The sequence below is a fragment of the Pogoniulus pusillus genome, chromosome 1 (assembly GCF_015220805.1).
Source record: "Pogoniulus pusillus isolate bPogPus1 chromosome 1, bPogPus1.pri, whole genome shotgun sequence".
Lineage (NCBI taxonomy): Eukaryota > Metazoa > Chordata > Aves > Piciformes > Lybiidae > Pogoniulus > Pogoniulus pusillus.
Window position 1 is genome coordinate 8,516,466 of NC_087264.1, and position 12,672 is coordinate 8,529,137.

Below are 12,672 nucleotides of genomic sequence, written 5' to 3' on the forward strand. Positions count from 1 at the left end.
TAGCTGCAAATCAGAAAGGTGACCAGAAAAAAAAATGCTTTGAAGTTCTTTTGTTTTGGTTTTGTTTTCCCCGTTAAGAGGCAATTTGCATAAATACAGAGGGATCTCCAGGAGCTGTTCTTCAAGCTATTTTCTGCTTGATCCATGTGGCAGAGCTGAGCTCCTCCCCACACCAGCAGAGAAAGAGCTCTGGCAAATACCACTGCAGCTGAACTGGGGTGCAGTGGTTGAACATAGGCTTTTTTGTGGAGCTCCACTCACTCCTGTTAAGACCTGCTGGGTGAGCTACCTCATTTCTTCAAGACAGCTGAGTCAATGGTCAGGGTAGACTATAGAATCAGAATCATAGAATCATGGAATCATAGAATCAGTCAGGGTTGGAAGAGACCACAAGGATCATCTAGTTCCAAACCCCTGCCATAGGCAGAGACACCCTACCCTACATCAGGCTGGACACAGCCTCATCTAGCTTGGCCTTAAACACCTCCAGCCATGGGGCCTCAACCACCTCCCTGGGAAACCCATTCCAGCCTCTCACCACTCTCATGCTCAACAACTTCCTCCTCACATCCAGGATGAATCTCCCAAACTCCAGCCTTGCTCCATTCCCCCTAGTCCTGTCACTCCCTGAGAGCCTAAAAAAGTCCCTCCCCAGCTTTTTTGTAGGCCCTCTTCAAATATTGGACGGCCACAAGAAGGTCACCTGGGAGCCTCCTCCTCTCCAGACTGAACAGCCCCAACTCTTTCAGTCTGTCCTCATAGCAGAGCTGCTCCAGCCCTCTGAGCATTCTCCTGGCCCTGCTCTGGACACACTCCAACATCTCCACATCCTTCTTGTAATGGAGGCTCCAGAGCTGGATGCAGTACTCCAGGTGAGGTCTCACTAGAGCAAAGTAGAGGGGGAGAATCACCTCCCTTGCCCTGCTGGACCCACTTCTCCTGATGCAGCCCAGGATCTGGTTAGCCCTCTGGGCTGCAAGTGCACACTGCTGGTTGATGTTGAGCTTCTCATCCACCAGCACCCCCAAGTCACTCTCCTCAGGGCTGCTCTCCAGCCACTCACTGCCCAGCCTGGATTTGTGCTTGGCATTGCTCTGACCCAAATGCAGGACACTGCACTTGATCTTGTTGAACCTCATGAGTTTGGCTTGTACCCACCTCTCCAGCCTGTCCAGGTCACTCTGGATGGATCCCTTCCCTCCAGCCTGTCTGCTGCACCACACAGCTTGGTGTCATCAGCAAACTTGCTGAGGCTGCACTCAATGCCTCTGTCCATGGCACCCACAAAGATGTTGAACAAGACTGGTCCTAGGGCTGATCCCTGAGGGACTCTGCTTGTCACTGGCTTCCACTTGGACATGGACACATTGACAGCCATCAAGCCAGTTCTTTTTCCATCTAGTGGTCCAACCCTCAAACCCATGTGTCACTAGCTTGGAGGTCAGGATGTGGTGCAGGACAGTTCGAAAGGCCTTGCTCAGGTCCAGCTAAATGACATCAGTTGCTTGTTCCACATCTATGAGTGTTGTGGTTAGTATCACAGAATCACAGAATTTCCTAGATTGGAAAAGGCCCTCAGGATCATCCAGTCCAATCATCAGTCTCACATTGACAAGTCCTTGACTAAACCAAATCCCTCAGCACAACATCTAATCACTATGAATCGCTATGGTTGGAAAGGATCACCTGGATCCAGCACACCCTCCCACCCCAGGTGTGACCACTTTACCCTCCCTCTCCACTCCCCTTTATAATCAGCCCTAGGAAAGGCAAGCCCTAAGCTTGCCCAGCTGGGCAGAGGGATCCTCCTCCCATCATCACTGGTGAGTCCCCTTGGTGCACACTGGGTGAATGGTGAAAGGGATCTAAAGGCCGGGGGGCCTGGTGGCCCCCCGGTTAGGTAGGACAGAAGCTTGATGGTCACTGTAACATCACCCACGGGTGCTGGCAGAGCCTCCTTACTTAGGTCTGAGCTCCTCTGTGTGGTATGTAATGGATGAGTCCCAAGGGGATGGAGCCAGGCTCTCCTTGGTGATGCCCAATGACAGGACAAGGGGCAATGGTGGGAGTTGAGGCACAGGAAGTTTTGTTTAAACATGAGGAAGAATTTTTTCCCTGTGAGGGTGACAGAACGCTGGAACAGGCTGTCCAAGGCAGGCTGTGGAGTCTCCCTCTCTGGAGACATTCAAAACCCATGTTCATAGAAGACCACCAGGTTTGTCAGGCAGGATTTGCCCTTGGGGAAGCCAAGCTGATTGTAGCCTATCACCTCTTTGCTACTCTCCTGTCTCAGTAGTGCCCCCAGGAGGATCTGCTCCATGATCTTACCAGGCACAGAGGTGAGATGACTGGCCTGGAGTTCCTCAGCTCCCCCTTCCTGCCCCTTTTGAAAATGGTAGTTGTGTTTCCCCTTTTCCAGTCAGTGGGGGCTTCACCAGAATGCCATGACTTGGAGAGCAGAGGAGAGGAGAGAGGAGAGAGGAGAGGACCTGTGGGTGTATCCCATTGGATCCAATGGGTTTGAACAATTTCAGGTAATTCAGATGATCATGAACCTGATCTTCACTTATGATTCACCATCCCCTGGTGTTTTGCCTTTTGGGAACTGGGGGTTGGTCTCTTCTGCCAGGCAACCAGGATCAGAACAAGGGGACACAGCCTCAAGTTGTGCCAGGGGAAGTATAGGCTGGATGTTAGGAGGAAGTTGTTGGCAGAGAGAGTGATTGGCATTGGAATGGGCTGCCCAGGGAGGTGGTGGAGTCACTGTCCCTGGAGGTGTTCAAGCAAAGCCTGGCTGAGGCACTTAGTGCCATGGTCTAGTTGATTGTCTAGGGCTGGGTGCTAGGTTGGACTGGATGATGTTGGAGGTCTCTTCCAACCTCTGTGATTCTGTGATTCTGTGATTCTGTGATTCTGTGATTCTGTGATTCTGTGATTCTGTGATTCTGTGATTCTGTGATTCTGTGATTCTGTGATTCTGTGATTCTGTGATTCTGTGATTCTGTGATTCTGTGATTCTGTGAACTGCTTCTCAATAACTGGCTAAGAAGTAAAAAAAAAAAATCCCCATGTGTGTTGTTTGGTCAGTTCAGACCCAGGAGACGAGAAGGTATGTGGAAATAAAACATGTTAATGATACACTCAGATGGTAGTAATGATTTCTGCTTTACTAAGGAGCCACTGCTCAGCAGCTTGGCAACTCTAGTGTCAGAAAAACAGCAAAGATAATTCATCCTGATTAGAGGTGTGATAGGTCTCTCTAGATGTAATTAGTACTCTCTGAAAGGAAGACACTGTAGCTAAGCCTCGCAGGCATGTTTACTTGACCATGGAGGGCCCCCATCAGAACACCCAGTGCTAATATATCATCTCTAATGATGACAACCAACAGTTTCTCCTGTGCATGAAGAATTCTTCTCCACATGAGGGCTGCGTATTCTCAGTTGGCTGGAGAGTCAAATTTTTCACAGGGGAAAAATACTTTGCTCATACAAGATAAGAAATACCATCAATACAAGATAAGAAATAGTAGCAGTGCTTAAGGTTGATCTTTGCTATATTTTTTTTCTGGGGGGGACGTGGGGGGTTGAATCTATTTTCCTCTGCTAATTTGTTTCAAATTATTTCCAACCTAATTAGACTGGTATGAATGATCAGCCACCACTTCAAATGCTCCACACTTTTACAGTTAGCCCCAAGGCACTGTTTGATCTCCTAAACCAGCCATTACAAGAGGGTTTGCCAATCTTTGTTTCACCACCAGACACTTTTTCAGTATGGCATTTGGCATAGGAGCTGCGTGTTCCTTTCACCTCAAGCTCACCTTTTCAAGTGTTCCTTCTGAAACAAGGGTACTTTAGAATCATAGAATCAACCAGGTTGGAAGAGACCTCCATGATCATCCACTCCAACCTAGCACCCAGCCCTAGCCAGTCAATGACACCATGGCACTAAGTGCCTCATCCAGGCTTTTTTTGAACACCTCCAGGGATGGTGACTCCACCACCTCCCTGGGCAGCCCATTCCAATGCCAATCACTCTCTCTGGGAAGTACTTCCTCCTAACATCCAGCCTACACTGTGTCCCCTTGTTCTGTTGCTGGTTGTCTGGTAGAAGAGACCAACATCCACCTGGCCAGGTTGATTGCCATTGCCTTGATGTCCTATGCTACATCTACAGTTGATTGGATAGGGCTGGGGGATAGGTTGGACTGGATGATCTTGGAGGTCTCTTCCAACCTGGTTGATTCTATGATTCTACACTTAACCAGTTGCTCCCTAAAGACTACACAGAGCTGAAGCAACTTTGGAGGAATTCTGCCCATCTCAATGTAGTCAAGTAGTATGGAGGTTGCTATAACCCATATATAGTAGTGATACTGTAATGGAGCCTCCAAAGGCATCAGCTCTTTTATAGCTGTAGATGAAATGTGTTAAGAGGCACTAGTGTGAAGGGAGCCACACACACATGACATGACCAGAAATGGAGGGACTAAGAATGCCTGAAACTCTGAAGGAAGAAATCATGGCTTTCTCAGCAGCCTCTGAGAGGCAACGCTGTAGTCCTGAGCTTCTGAGGCTTGTGGGGTGGTAGAGGGCTGAGTGATAGGTTGGCCTGTATCAGACATGGTGTGACCAGCAGGAGTAGGGAGGTGATCATGCCCCTGTACTCAGCACTTGTGAGACCACACCTACCACACCTCGAGTACTGTGTCCAGTTTTGGTCACCACAGTACAGGAGGGACATTGAGGTGCTGTAGCAGGTGCAGAGAATGGCAACGAGGCTGGGGAGAGGTCTGGCAAACATGACCTATGAGGAGTGGCTGAGGGAACTGGGGGTGTTTAGTCTGGAGAAGAGGAGGCTCAGAGGGAACCTTTATTGCCCTCTACAATGACCTAAAAGGAGGTTGTAGTGAGGCTGGAGCTGGTCTCTTCTCCCAAATTATGAATGATAGGACAAGTGGAAATGGCTTCAAGTTGCATCAGGTAAGGTTTAGGTTCTTTACTGAGGAAGTGGAAGTTCTTTACTGAGCAGATGGTCAGGCACTGGAACAGGCTACCCAGGGAGGTGGTGGAGTCACCATCCCTGGAGGTGTTTAAAAGGAGAATGGATGTGGCACTTGAGGCTATGGTCTAGTAATGAGGGAGGCTGGGATGAAGGTTGGACAGGATGATCCTGGTGGTCCTTTCCAACCATAGCAATTCATAGTGATGAGATGTTGTGCTGATGAATTTGGTTTAGTCAAGGACTTGTCAGTGTGAAACTAATGATTGGACTTGATGATCCTGAGGGTCTTTTCCACTCTAGGAAATTCTGTGATTCTCTGTGACTGGATATCTTGGAGGTCTCTTCCAACCTGGCTGATTGTATCATCTGGGTTGAAACTGCTTCCACAGCTCTAAGCAAGCTTAGTCCCTCTGTGAATCTTATCCCAAGGCATAGAGAGCAGAGTTTAGTGGTGTCCACTGCTACTTTCCTTCTTTTTCTGGCTGGACTGCTCCTGCATGAGAACAGAGAATTTCATCGATAACCAGCATGGCAGTCATCACCTTGTCCAGCCTCACTGTACCTGCTCTCCAGGTTCCCTCTCAACAAGATTTGTCTCCCTGTATCTGCAAGACAGTCTCCAAGTAGAGCAGGCTGCCCTGGGGCACTGCTCTGTGACTCATTCAACCCTTGGGGAGTCTCTCTCCCTGTTGCAACGTTGTCTTCTGCTGTGATGCAGAGCCTGCATCTCAGGTTTACTCTCAGAACGAAGTTTGCTCTTAGGCTGCATGGATGCTAATTCTAGGCCTCGCCTAAGTCAAGCTCCTCTTTCATTTCTCTCTTCCCACCATCCCCAAATTGTTACTTGGCCAAAAAGCTGCAAAACTAAAATAAATTAAAAAAAAAAATCTTCCAGTGAGCTCAGAAAACACATTTCATTGAACTGCCCTGGCTAAGGACAGCTCTCCAGGCCCCAAGGTGCTAAGCACAGGGGTCAGGAGGTGTTAGCAGCAGCCAAGACACTTGGCAGTGGGGTCTGAGAGCTTGTTCTGCTCCTTGTGCAACATACTGGTTCTGCCCACAGTGCCCAGTAATTATCTTCGGACAGCCTCATCTCCATGGTGCAGGAGACTGCTTTCAGTTGTTGTGTCTTGTTGGTCTCAGGGATTGTGTGTCAGGACTGCACACGTATCTTCATTATGCAATCCCACAGCAGGTTGCTGCCTGCACTGAGGCAAGGGGCTGTGTCCAGCAGTTTCAGGTGTCTGTCCCACAAAAGAACTGGAAGAGAGCTAGCACTGGACTCATGGCTTCTTTTTACCTCACATTATCTACTCTGATGTATTCACATACTCTCCTTTGATGCATTTCATAGAGCTCAGATTGAGCTCTGAAAGAAGATTGAGGTTTCTGAACCCTAAATGCCCATCTACTGCTCCAGCTGCAGCACAGTGCTACCCCTCTCTGATGCATCCTGCTAAGTACTTGCCTTTCTAACACTTTTTTTGATTAACAAACCTCTGCAGCTGCTGCCTACTGTCATGTAGGGTCCCTTTGCACCACAGAAACCTGCTGGCAGCTTGTCAGTGATTGCAGCTGAGCAGCTGGGTCTGGCCCTCAGAAATCAGGGCGCTGCAATCAGTAGGCTTTATTACCGATAAAACAGAGCTGAATACCATCCATACTTTTCTTGCAGCCTTCATTTGGCATGAAGGTCCTGCTTCAGCCTGCCACAGAACCTGTCCTGCATAGCAAACCCCTCCTTCCCACCTGGATGGATTGCAGCGCTCTGGCATCTCATTCATGCATCTGCTGTTGCACCACTGCTGCCAATCCAGCCCGGGCTTTAGGAGAAGAGAACATGATCGTTTCGTTGGGTGCTGGTGGAGTCACCACACAAGCACAGAAGACCCATCTAATCCTTGCATTCCTGCAGGAAAGAAAGCCAGCAGTCAGCTAAACATACACGGCCACCGGCATGTGTTATTTTTAAGTTCAAAATCCTGAAGGCAAGGTTTAAAGGCAAGTCGAATGGCATTTTCTCCGTGAGCTGCCTTAAGTCCCCTTGTCTCTTGCTGGGATTGCGTCAGCCAGCAGTGACATATTTTGGTGCAGGAGCTGTCTCCGTCCCTGTTCTCAAGGCGCTTTTAAGCCTCCGTAAGCGGCTGCAGTGAGCAAATTGAGACACGAAGCAAATGCTGGCTCCCATCTACATATCTTGTCACTCGGGATTGACAGAGACCACAGAGCGGCCTCACGAAGGGATAAAGTCAAACGATACGCCTGCCTGATGTTCCGTGCCGTAGCCTGCTCCTCCTCCCCGGAGCCAAGGGCAGGCTCGCCGTGCCCCGCGGCGGTGTCCCTGCCCGCCAGCTGTCTGCCACCGGCCGATGCCGAGAGGCCCCGGGCGGCCCCGCTCTGCCACACCACCTCCTCCCTGCCCGGGCGTGTGAAAGCCCGGCACCTATCCCCCTTCCCCTCCCTCTTCTGCTGGCCACACGAAGCCGAGGCTGCACCAGCCCTCACGACTACCTGGGAGCATCACGACTCCCTCTCCCACGCACTCTGCTCCCACTACCACCCAAGCACCATGCGTGACAGAAATCAATGACTTCACTCTAGGGATATGTCTCTTTAAGTCCCATGTTTAGTCACTTTGCCTCACGCTGTGACAGTGTTAGGAGATGAAGTGAGGGTTGCAAATGCAGAAGAGGATATCATATGCCTCCTGAGAGCCCTGGATACCAGCTTAGGGATACACCTGGAGTGCCCAGGCACAGCAATCAGCTCTGCTGTAACAGCATCCCAAGTACATTTATCAATGGGGTTAGAATCGTTGAGCTGGTTTGGTTGGCAAAGATCTTTAAGATCAGTGAGTCCAGCAGTCATCTAACTTTACCAAGTCTGGTGCTAAGCTGTGCCCCTTAGCATCACATCTATGCATCTTCTAAGCACCTCCAGGGATGATGATTCAAACCTGGGGAGCCTATTCCAGTGTTTGAGAGCCCTTTCAGTCAGGAAGTTTCTTCTAATAGCTAAACCTCATCTGGTGCAACGAGGCCATTTTCCTCTGGTCCTATCACTTGTTGCTAGGGAGAAGAGACCATCGCTCACCTAGATACCACCTCCTTTCAGGTAGTTGAAGGAGAAGAGTTTCCCTCAGCTTCCTTTTCTTTAGACTAAACAAACTCAGTTCCCCCAGTTGCTCTTCACAAGACTTGTTCTGCAGACTCCTTACCTCCTTTGTTGCCCTTCTCTGGACACATTCCAGTACCTCAAAGTCTTTCTTGTTGTTAGGGCCCCAAAACTGAACCCACTGCTCAAGGTATGTCCTCACCAGTGCCAAGTACAGAGGGGATAACCACTTTGCTGGTCACACTATTCCTGATGCAGGCCAGGATGCTGTTGGCCATCTTGGCCACCTGGGCACATGTTGGCTCATATTCGGTTGTCTGCCAACCAACATTCCAAGGTCTTTTTCTGCTGGGCAGCTTTGCAGCCACTCTGCCTCAAAGCTGGAGCATTCATGCAGTTGTTGTGAAGCAAGCACAGGACCCAGTGCTTGGCCTTGTTGAATCTCATGCAGTATGTCTCAGCCCAGGTCCCCTTGTAGAGCCTTCCTACCCTCAAGAAGAACAGTGCCCTCTGCTTAGTGTTATCTGCATCTGATGATGCACTCAATTTCCTGATCCAGAGAGTTGATAAAGCTGTTAAAGAGAACTGGACCCACTACTGAGCACTGTGGAACACCACCAGTAACTGGCTACCAACTGGATTTAACTCCATTCTCCACCACTTTTTGGGCTTGGACATCCAGCCATTTATTTTAACAGTGAAGTGTCCACCCATTCAAGCCACGAGCTTCTCTAAGAGGATGCTGTGGGAATTAGTGCCAAAGGCTTTACTACAAGTATTCAACATCCACAACCTTTCCTTTATCCATTAAGTGGGTCACCTTGTCGTAAAAGCAGATCACGTTTGCAAGCGGGACCTGCCCTTTGTGAACCCGTGTTGAGCGGCTGTGATCACCTGGTTGTTCTGCACATGCAGCATAATGGCACTCAAGACGATCTGCTTGATGACATTCCTCACCACTGAGATCAGCTGCCAGGTCTGTAGTTCCCCAGATCCTCCTTTTGGCCCTTCTTGTTGACGGGCATCACATTTGCCAATCTCCAGTCACCAGTTTTTCCATCGGAAGCAACTGTAGGGGCAGATGGGATAGTCCCTAGAACTCCACAGTGATGTTTTCATATTCCAGCAATCATCTCTGCCAGCAACACCAGTTTTGTAAGCCTGCTCCAGCCAGATCTGCCATAACTGCAACATAGAATAGAATCATAGAATCAACCAGGTTGGAAGAGACCTCAAGATCATCCAGTCCAACCTAGCACCCAGCCCTAGCCAGTCAACTAGACCATGGCACTAAGTGCCCCATCCAGTCTTTTCTTGAAGACCTCCAGGGACGGTGCCTCCACCACCTCCCCATTCCAATACCAATCACTCTCTCTGCCAACAACTTTCTCCTAACATCCAGCCTAGACCTACCCCAGCGCAACTTGAGACTGTGTCCTCTTGTTCTGTTGCTGGTTGCCTGGCAGAAGAGACCAACCCCCACCTGGCTACAATGTGCCTTCAGGTAGTTGCAGACAGTAATAAGATCACCCCTGAGCCTCCTCTTCTCCAGGCTAAACACCCCCAGCTCCCTCAGCCTCTCCTCATAGGATTTGTGCTCCAGGCCCCTCACCAGCTTTGTTGCCCTTCTCTGGACATGTTCCAGCACCTCAACATCTTTCTTGAATTGAGGGGCCCAGAACTGGACACAGCACTCAAGGTGTGGCCTGACCAGTGCTGAGTACAGAGGAAGAATAACCTCCCTTGTCCTAGTGGCCACACTGTTCCTGAGCCAGGCCAGGATGCCATTGGCTCTTTTGGCCACCTGGGCACACTGCTGGCTCATCTTCAGCTTACTGTCTATCAGTACCCCCAGGTCCCTTTCCTCCTGGCTGCTCTCCAGCCACTCAGTCCCCAGCCTATAGCACTGCTTGGGGTTGTTGTGGCCAAAGTGCAGAACCCTGCACTTGGCCTTGTTAAATCTCATCCCATTGGCCTCTGCCCACCCATCCAGCCTGGCCAGGTCCCTCTGCAGGGCTCTCCTACCTTCCAACAGATCAACACCTGCTCCCAGCTTGGTGTCATCTGCAAACTTACTGATGCTGGACTCAATGCCCTCGTCCAGGTCATCGATAAAGATATGGAACAGGACTGGGCCCAGCACTGATCCTTGGGGAACACCACTAGTGACAGCTGCCAACTGGATGTGGCACCATTCACCACCACTCTCTGGGCTCTGCATATAACCAGCTTTGACTTTTTCAGCCTTTCATATTCTAAAATTACAATGAATACTTTTGTTGCAGCACAGATAGCTCCTCTGAAAGAAGCCATTCAACCTAGGATGAAATCTGGAAGGTATATGTGTGGGGGTATTGGAAAGAAAGATGGAGACAAAGAAGTCCAAGTCCTTCCCTCTATACAAAGGATTGAGGCCAAAGAGAAAAACCATCATGCCACAATATGGACAAATGTGAGAGGTGGTAGGAGGCAGCCTCAGGGCTGAAGGCTGAATGTTGCTTTCAGCCCATATTTACAGATGGCCTAACCTGTATATATTCCTATACAGGGTGACATTGATGCTGAAATGTGTGGCCAGCAGGTCGAGGGATGTGGCCTTTCAGTATCTGAAGGAGGCCTACAAAATAAAGCTGGGGAAGGACCTTTCAGGATACCAGGGAGTGACAGGACTAGGGGGAATGGAGTGAAATTGGAGATTGGTAGGTTCAGGCTGGACATGAGGAGGAAGTTGTTGAGCATGAGAGTGGTGAGAGGCTGGGATGGGTTGCCCAGGGAGGTGGTTGATGCTCCATGGCTGGAGGTGTTTAAGGCCAGGCTGGCTGAGGCTGTGGCCAGCCTGCTCTAGGGTAGGGTGTCTGTGCCCATGGCAGGGGAGTTGGAACTAGATGATCTTTGTGGTCCCTTCCAACCCTGACTGATTCTATGAAATCCCAACAGCTCTGATCTATGCACCTTTCTGCTCCCATCCATGCTCCTCAGTGCGAAGAAGATACAGAGAGCTATGACACAAACCTACCACTTGTGCTTTGTTCTGTTTTCAAATTATGTGTCCTTTTTTGGTCTTTTTTAAGCTTTGGCTGTGACACCTTCTTGGTTGCTCCTCCTTTGGGTGACCACGCATGCACTTTTGGTCTTCCTAATTCAGAGTTTTTTGTCCCACCTTCTGTCAGCTGCAGACCCACAGACAACAGAGATAACAGAAACAAGACACATATCCCTCCACCCATGAGACCAGTTTCCAAAATTCCTTTGGTACAAGGCTGGCATCTATGGAGCACCTTGCACAAATGGGACACATATAAAAACAAAGTCATAGAATCAATCATAGAATCAACCAGGTTGGAAGAGACTTCCAAGATCATCCACTCCAACCTAGCACCCAGCCCTATCCAATCAACTAGACCAGGGCACTAAGTGCCTCATCCAGGCTTTGCTTCAACATCTCCAGGGACAGTGCCTCCACCACCTCTCTAGGCAGCCCATTCCAATGCCAATCACTCTCTCTGGGCAGAACTTCCTCCTAACATCCAGCTTTGACCTCCCCCAGCACAACTTGAGACTGTGTCCCCTTGTTCTGTTGCTGGTTGCCTGGCAGAAGAGACCAACCTCACCTGGCTACAGCCTCCCTTCAGGTAGTTGTAGACAGCAATGAGGTCACCCCTGAGCCTCCTCTTATCCAGGCTAAACAACCTACACCCTACACAAGAAGGAAAAAACCCTAATCCCAGGAGCCATTCCTCGCATCTCTAGAAGCAGATACCTGGAAGAAGCAGGGGATCAAGGATGGTAGCACAATGTTCATGTAGAAGCACCAGGGCTTGTAACAACAGATTCATCCCTCCTGGATGAGGAAGTCTGAGCAGACTGGAGTGTCTGGGCATCCTTTTCAGAGTTCCTTGGAACTAAGGATTTCTCCTGACTCTGTGCAGAGAAAACAAATGAGAGGAAATACTATCATCAGCCTGAGGTTGGAGGGGGCTTTTAAAATTAATTTTTTTAATTAGTTGGGTCATGACAGTGAAAAAAAAGATCAGTTAATGAAGTTAAACTGATTTTTATAAGCAATATGATTATGAATGCCCTGCCTGCCCAGGCAGAGGGAAGACTCATCCTCAACAGTTTCATTAATATGACTACTCTCCCTTCTTCCTCTCCTCAGCCCTTACTACAGGTCCTCCTTTTCCCATGCTGCTGGCTGTTCTGGGATATGCCCTGATAATCTTCTCCTGTCCTGGGAGGCAGGAGGGCCATGGAAAGAATCCCAGCATTTCCATCTGTCGAATTCCCAAGTGGCAGAAACCTGACCCTGCACAGTGCGGGTTTGTGCTGCATTATTGCCGCTGTGGCAGAGCAAGCAGCCTGTGCTCCTTGTCATGCATTATTAACTGAGCTCGGAGAGGGAAAGGCACCAAGGAGAGGGTGAGAGAACCTGAAAAATGTGAAAGTCACATCTATCTCCTTAACAAAACCCAGAACATTAAAAACAAATCCAGCCCTGAGCAGCCTCAGTAGCCGATGCGGCAGCTGCTTTCATGGGCAGAGCTGACCAGA

The 12,672-nt window shown here is 49.5% G+C and overlaps 1 long non-coding RNA gene across 3 annotated transcripts; it reads left to right on the top strand.

Moving 5' to 3' along the window:
• Nucleotides 1–1,785: 1,785 nt before the first annotated feature.
• On the top strand, nt 1,786–12,364 carry LOC135180448 (uncharacterized). Of its 3 annotated transcripts, XR_010304439.1 has the most exons (4): nt 1,787–1,823; nt 8,955–9,097; nt 10,407–10,458; nt 12,281–12,364. It is a non-coding gene; the product is annotated as an uncharacterized LOC135180448 (long non-coding RNA). The 3 variants fall into 3 exon arrangements; XR_010304437.1 differs by lacking the exon at nt 8,955–9,097 and having other exon boundaries at nt 1,788–1,823; XR_010304438.1 differs by lacking the exons at nt 8,955–9,097; nt 10,407–10,458; nt 12,281–12,364 and adding an exon at nt 6,683–7,879 and having other exon boundaries at nt 1,786–1,823.
• Nucleotides 12,365–12,672: the final 308 nt, after the last annotated feature.